Source organism: Myotis myotis, unplaced genomic scaffold, assembly GCF_014108235.1.
Source record: "Myotis myotis isolate mMyoMyo1 unplaced genomic scaffold, mMyoMyo1.p scaffold_m19_p_7, whole genome shotgun sequence".
In the NCBI taxonomy this organism is placed as follows: Eukaryota; Metazoa; Chordata; class Mammalia; order Chiroptera; family Vespertilionidae; genus Myotis; species Myotis myotis.
In genome coordinates this window covers 29,011,055-29,018,383 of record NW_023416379.1, presented here as the reverse complement: position 1 = coordinate 29,018,383, position 7,329 = coordinate 29,011,055, and the positions used below count along the sequence as shown (strand labels likewise).

Here is a 7,329-nt window from a genome sequence, read left to right as displayed (position 1 = left end):
AATAACCTTAAAAACGATCTAATTTTCAGGGGATATGGTTTTGCTGAAAAGTTTTTGGCCTTTAATTGGGGTCTTTCATTTAAATATAATTCTCATTTCATGTTTTTTTTTTTTGGAGACTATAGTCTTTTTAAAATTAACATATAGTTGACATACAATATTATATTAGTTTCAGGTGTACAACATAGTGATTCAACATTTATTTGCTTTACAACGTGATCACCATGAAAAGTCTAGTAACCATCTGTCACGGTACAAAGTTATTCTGATATTTTTTACTATATTCATTGTACTGTACACTTCCCCATGACTTGTATATTTTATAACTGGCAGTTTATACTTCATAATCCCCTTCTCCTTTTCCACTCACCTCCCATTTCCCTCCCCTCTGGTAACATCAATTTGTTCTCTGTCTCTATGAGTTTGTTTCTGTTTTATTTTGTTTGTTCCTTTGTTTTGTTTTATTACATATCTTGGCTATTGTAAATAATATTTCAGTGAACATGAGGTCCATTGCAGCATCTACACGAATAAAAGAGAAATATGCAAATTAGCTGTACCTTTGTGACACCCACCAGCCAATCAGGAGGGAATATGCAAATCAACCCAACAGAGATGGCAGGTTAATTAGCATATGCAGGTGCAGAGCTGCCGGGTGGGGCGGGATGCCTGCTATGAGGGGAAGGGGGGAGGGAGCTACAGAAGCGGCACTCTGGCTGGAGTGGAGAAAAAGGTTCCAGCCTGAGCGAAGACTCTGGCTGGAGCGAAGATGGAAGGTGGTGGCCAGAGCCAAGGCCTGGGTCCTGGGTGCTGGAGGAAAACCGGTGCCAGCAACCAGGGGAAAGAAGGCCTATTGCACGAATCTTCATGCAACGGGCCTCTAGTTATTTATAATAGTCCAGATTACAGTCTTTTTGATAGAGTAATGCAAATCTCAATTTCTATTGTAGACGAGCATATGAAGAATCATTGAGTTACTTATTTCTATAAAGGGTCTGACTCAGCAAATGAAAAATACAGCACAGACTTGTCATCTGCCTGCCCATTGAAAAAGCACTGTCCACAGCTCTAAAAATTTTCTTCCAGAAAACAATCCAAAATTGTTTTTTAAAAGATAGATTCCAAAAGGGGAAATGAACAAAATAAACTGTACGAGAGAGAGTATGTAGACTTGTAATGTGTGGCTCATGTAGGACCATATTTAAACAAAATCTTGTTGAAAGTTGTATGTGTGTGTAGGCATGCAACTACTTCAATTTTATGTGTCTATCAATTCACAGTCAGACAACACAGTGGGTCTCAGTGAAAATACCATTCACTGTTTACCAAACATAGCCTAATAAAACTATTCTTGAGGTAATAAATTTTTTTTCTCAGTATTGTTTTCAAGAATCTGTTACTGACTGATTGGATGTTTAGAATTTTAACAGTAATCTTAAACCAAATACATTTAAGTATTACTTATGTATCAATCTATACATTGAATTTAATAATTCACGTGATTTAAATTATTACATTTTTAAGCAATTCAAGTCATGCTCCTGGAGCATGAGCATCATATTCTGTGTGTGGTGATATTTACATTATTGTAGATGCTTCTAATCACTTATTCCATATCATGTGAAAGTTACATTTCAGATGGAGGTTTCCGGCAATAGTTTAAGAAAATCTGAAGTGAATACCAAGAGCATTATTTATTTTTCAAAAGCCAAACTGAAGTTTGTGGAGGAAAAATAAGTCAGCGTTTAATGGATGGCACAGAGAGTGGAAACATCTGACTGAACAGTAGGAAACTTTGTACTGTTTTGAATGCCTCACCACTACTCATGCCATCTGTCATGCATTTCTCATGAAATAAACAGTTTTCAGAAATGTTTTGTCCAGGAAAGAGGCACTTTACATTTTATTGATTTATTCATTCTATGTAAGCTTCATGTAATGATGTTTAAGAAAATTGCATATGAAGGAGATATTTTTATACTAATAGCTAGTGATTTTTTTTATTTGAAAGTATTTATGGAGGACATGAGATGTGGATACATATTATAATAGATGCATCAAATGGGAAATGTGGGGGGTGGTCTGAAAAGAAGTGCTGCCAAGAACAGACGTTGAATTTCCTGCCGTTTTTATTTCCCAAAATCTGAGTTGCTGATAGAAGGAAATGGGGGAAGGGAGAGGAAAGATGACTCTTCTCCAGGGGGTCCCTTTCATAAAATGTTTGAACTGTTGCCACAATCTGGCCATATTTTTATGCCAGAGGAAACATGACATTCTCTTCGTTATTTACAACTTTCATATTCCGTCTCAGTTGATTATCAAGTCTCTTCCCATTCCATATACTAAAATTAAGTTTTCTTAAATAATTATCATTTCCTTAAGAGTCCAGCATCATTTTTTAACACAGTCCAATGACACCTTTGACTTTAACCATTGGTGACTTGTGATAATGTTTTTAACATCACATCTATAGGATTTCTCCTATGCAATAATTTTCACCTTACTTGCCCACCTCCTGTTGCTTCTGAACTACAAATGCCATTTTTCCCATATCAAGGAGACAGATGTTTTGGCTCCAAATCTAGTCTCAGCTTCAATGTAGTTATATGTTCTTGAACAAGTTACTTAACCTCCTGTGTCTTCAATCATAAAAGGGCAATGGTGATGTGTGCTCCTCAGGGCAGTGAAGGTTGAATGGGATAGTGTATTTAGAACATCTGGTTCATATTAGGAAATAAATGGTTTTCCCTCCCTACACTAATTTTCTCTGTTACTTTAATCATTATTCCATCACTGTACTCGTCTTTCCCGTGATATCTTTCATTCATCTGCTTCTCCTGCTCCCCTGCGTTCATGGCGCCGCTGTTGTCCTTCTCGTGGATGGATGACAAGGCAGAGACACTGTGTGCTGAGAGCGTGTACGCCCCCATCTATTATGCTATGTTCAAAACAATTTTAAGACTCTACAATTTATACTTCATAGAGCATAAGAAGTAGCAGGAGTTCTCAAACTACCAGAGTGATTCTGGCCTTTACTCACGCTTCTTAAGTTTAATTCATCTTTTCATCTACATCCTTCATTGTCTTCTGAGGTCTCCGGACACATTTTGTTGCTTCATTCCTTTCTGTCTCTCATTGTAATGTCATTGTTACTTTGCTTTCTATTAACACTTCTTACTCCCTTTTGGCTATCCTCTAATTGGATATCCATTTGAGATTAAAGAGAGATTTTATGTAAATCCAGTAGGCCTAGCATTTCCTAATTTAGTTGCCCTGTACTGGCCTTAACACTAATTATTGGCCTTGCTGTTTACTCCAATCTGTTCTCAGCACTATTTCCACACGTCTCTTAGCCCAATCCGCATTCTCACATGTGGCAGTGTCACATTATGGTTCCTCTTTATCTAAAATGTCTTTTGTAACCACGTGTGTTTTTTTTCTTTCACTTTTTCAGGCACTAAAAAAATCCCAAATTCCACTTATTTTCCATTTAATTTGCTATGACATTGCATTAGTAAGGGTTCTCCAGAAAAGCAGAATCAATATGATGTATATAGATATACCTAGGAGGAGGTTTAGTGTAGGAATTGTGTCATGCAGGTATGGAGGCCGAGAATTCCCCTAATCTGCTATCTGCAAACTGGAGAACAAGAAAGCTGGTGGTATAATTCAGTCCCGGTCGGAAGAGGAAAAGTGTGGAAACTAAACCAGGGTCACCACGGCTCATCCTATGTTGATGTTGTCAGTGAGTCTGCAAAGGAAGACTTTCTATCACCAGCAGATACAAACTAAAAGAAAAGTAACAAGGTATTCTGAAATATGATTTATCTATTGACAATAATGAGTTATTATTTTTGATGCTTTTCTTCCATCTTCTGGCCTGTTCGCATAGACACTTGAAAAAGTTAGGTATCTTAGTTCCTTAACTTTCAAATGCTGGATGACACCTTCAAGAATCCATGCAACAAGTATTCAATGTTCAGTGGAAGCATGCAAATCTAGGAGTCCAGCTGCAGCCCAGTCTCTCTCTCTCTCTCTCTCTCTCTCTCTCTCTCTCTCTCTCTCTCTCTATATATATATATATATATATATATATATATATATATATATATATATATATATATATATGACGCTGTGGCTAAAATAGAGTTCCACATTCTTTACCTCACTTCCCCCACTTCCTGTCCAACAACTGTACCCACCCCTGCCACTCTCAATGTACTAGCATCTCTGGCTTCTTATCTTTTACTGTATCTACAGGCTCATGACATATCTCTTGCCTTCTGGTTTGATAAACTATAAAGGATAGCAAAAGTATTTGATTTATTTTACTGGACGAAGGACCTTTTTTTATTGATTAAGGTATTACATATGTGTCCTTATCTCTCCATTGCTCCCCCTACCCCCCTCACCCCCCTGGTGTCTGTGTCCATTGGTTAGGCTTGTATGCATGCATACAAGTCCTTTGGTTGATCTCTCCCCCTTACCCCCACCCTCCCCTGCCTTCCCTCTGAGGTTTGATGGTCTGATCGATGCTTCTCTGTCTCTGGATCTGTTTTTGTTCATCAGCTTTTGTTGTTCATTATATTCCACAAATGAGTGAGATCATGTGATATTTATCTTTCTCTGACTGGCTTATTTCGCTTAGCATAATGTTCTCCAGTTCCATCCATGCTGTTGCAAATGGTAAGAATTCCTTCTTTTTTACTGCAGCGTAGTATTCCATTGTGTAAGAGTTATTCTGGGCCCTATTGCCTCCCTGATTCTGATCCCAGAAGGACCAGTGTTGGCTATTATCTTGAATGCTTATACCCCTGTGGAAATAAAAATAGTGAGATACTTGAATTTTTGTCAATGTCACTACTCTACAATTGAAAGCATGCCATTATTGAGCCCACCTTATTTTACAGGAGAGATGTTCTCCTCTATGGTTTTTGCTGCAACTTAAAAATGGTATGATCTTCTAGACCAGTCACCTCTGTCCTGTCTTCTTTTTGTAATAACTATTTTGTAATGCCATCTTATGATTCCAAAATAAAAGTCATTAAAGTAAAAGTTATTAACCTGCACATGGTTTCAAAAAAATCAATATAAGATGTAAATGAATATAAAAGAGAAATAAGAAGAAAATAATTTATGATAGATTAGTAGGCATCTTATTATGTAAATGGTTAGGAATGGGTCATCTAGAAAACAGAATGGGTACACTTGTGCACCAAACCAACTTGTGACAACTACAAAAACAGGTGGTTAGAGGTGTGTTTTACTTGGAGATTCAATGGAATACATAAATGGTGCTATTGTCAGGATGTGATTTTTTTTAAAAAGTGGCAGAGTCCAAATAAAACAGTATAATCTGCCCTAACTGATGTGGCTCAGTGGATAGAGCGTTGGCCTGTGGACTGAAGGGTCCTAGGTTCGATTCTGGTCAAGGGCATGTACCTTGGTTGCGGGCACATCCCTGGTAGGGGGTGTGCAGGAGGCAGCTGATCAATGTTTCTCTCTCATTGATGTTTCTAACTCTCTATCCCTCTCCCTTCCTCTCTGTAAAAAATCAATAAAAAATATTTAAACAAAAACAGTATAATCTTTCCTCTGGGAAATGTAGTGTTGCTATATAACATTCAATTAATTCTAGGCTCAGGTAATTTAAACAGGTTTTTAACTTATAAGAATATCTTGTGGCACATTAAAAAGTTATGTGGGTGTGAGATAATTATTTATTGCCAGGACTATCTCATCTATTCTAAGACATCTGGCATTCCTGGATCCAGCTTATAGATCTACTCAAAACCAGTAGCTTCTTTATCATAGTGACAACCAAAGAATGTTCCTCCCTCCATTTGTAAAATGCCACCAAGAGGATGGTAGAGTACCTGTCGAGAACCACTGCTCTAAAAGAGCCATCAGCCAGGGAATGTGGACAGGGAGAAAGAAGAAATGGCAGAGGTGTGGGCGGTTGTAAAATGATGTTACATACCTCCTATCCTGCAATAGCTGTGAAGGAATTTTGCATGTTCTTTAATGTCACTTCAAAATTGACCTTTGAGGTAGGCAACCTAGAGAGGTTAAATAATGAGGCAAGGTCACACAGCTGGGAAGTAAAGATCTGGGCAGAGCTGATTCCATAGCTGGCAGCATTCTTGGCTTTCTGGCTGTACAGAAGACTAAGAAATGGTCCGTATCACACACAAAGCGGGAGAGGCCCCTTCATGGAAATTTCAGGGGGGTTCCCAGCTGGGCTATGGCAGATGCATGAAACCCCAAGCCAGGCAGGGAATGTCAATCAAGTTATTCACAAGCTCTAGCTGAGCGAGGTCCTGTCCACCGCTGTGCAGCAAAGTCTAAATCTTGGCCCAAGACCCAGCCCTGGAACAATGCCGCTCTCTGTGGGATTTTTCTTTTTCTCTTAAAAAAAACCAACTTCATTGTTTTCTCCTTTATAATAGAAATAATGGATGCCCATTATATAATGTTCCCGACCATGCAGAAATGTTTAAAACAGGAAGTGAAAATTTTATAATTCCATCCCTCAAAGATCATTGTTGCTAACCAATTGGTATATATTTATTGGGATTTTTCTCCTGAGCATATAAAACTAGTTATTTTAAATGTATACTATATAGATTGTTTTTAACTTATTATTCTTATTTAATAATTTTTGTGACTTTATACCCTTGTCTATATACAGAAAATGATCTCTTGTCTTTATTTTTAATGGTAGATTAAATAGAATTGTTTGACTACTCTTGCACTAGGCTTATAAGAGAACTTTGCCTAAAGGAAATAGGCCACAAAAGGTAATTTTTTTTATACCTCTGCTATCATAATGCTATAATGAGCATCATTGGGCATATATCTTTGTCAAAGGTATAAATTCTTCATAGGATAAATTCCTAGAAATTGAATTGTTAAATTGCCCTCTAAAAGGCTTCACCAATTTACAATTATACCAATGACCCATGAAAACCTCAATTCACAGCACCCCAACAAACTCTAGCTGTTAACAAATTTTTCAACTTATTTTTTTAACTTATTTTTTAATTTTATTTTCATGTCAAATTTTTTTAATTTTATTTTTCAATTGCAATTTACATTTAATATTATTTTACATTAGTTTCAGGCATACAGCACAGTGGTTAGATAATCATATACTTTAAAAAGTGATCCCCCTGATATTTCCAGTACCCATCTGGCACCAAAACAATGCACATTTCTTATTTTTAAAATACATTTATATGTATATAAAAAAGAAATAATCTTTTGAAATCAGACCTTTCAAAAATTTCCGTTGAAATATGTCCCACTGTGCTTGGCTGGCATGGCTCA

At 37.0% G+C, this 7,329-nt stretch overlaps 1 long non-coding RNA gene across 1 annotated transcript; it reads right to left on the bottom strand.

Annotated features, from left to right (window-relative positions):
• Positions 1–4,662: 4,662 nt before the first annotated feature.
• LOC118660051 lies at positions 4,663–6,063 on the bottom strand. The gene is made up of 3 exons (XR_004968798.1): positions 5,981–6,063; positions 4,899–5,020; positions 4,663–4,814 (listed from the first exon to the last, which is right to left on the bottom strand). It is a non-coding gene; the product is annotated as an uncharacterized LOC118660051 (long non-coding RNA).
• Between the last annotated feature and the right edge of the window lie 1,266 nt (positions 6,064–7,329).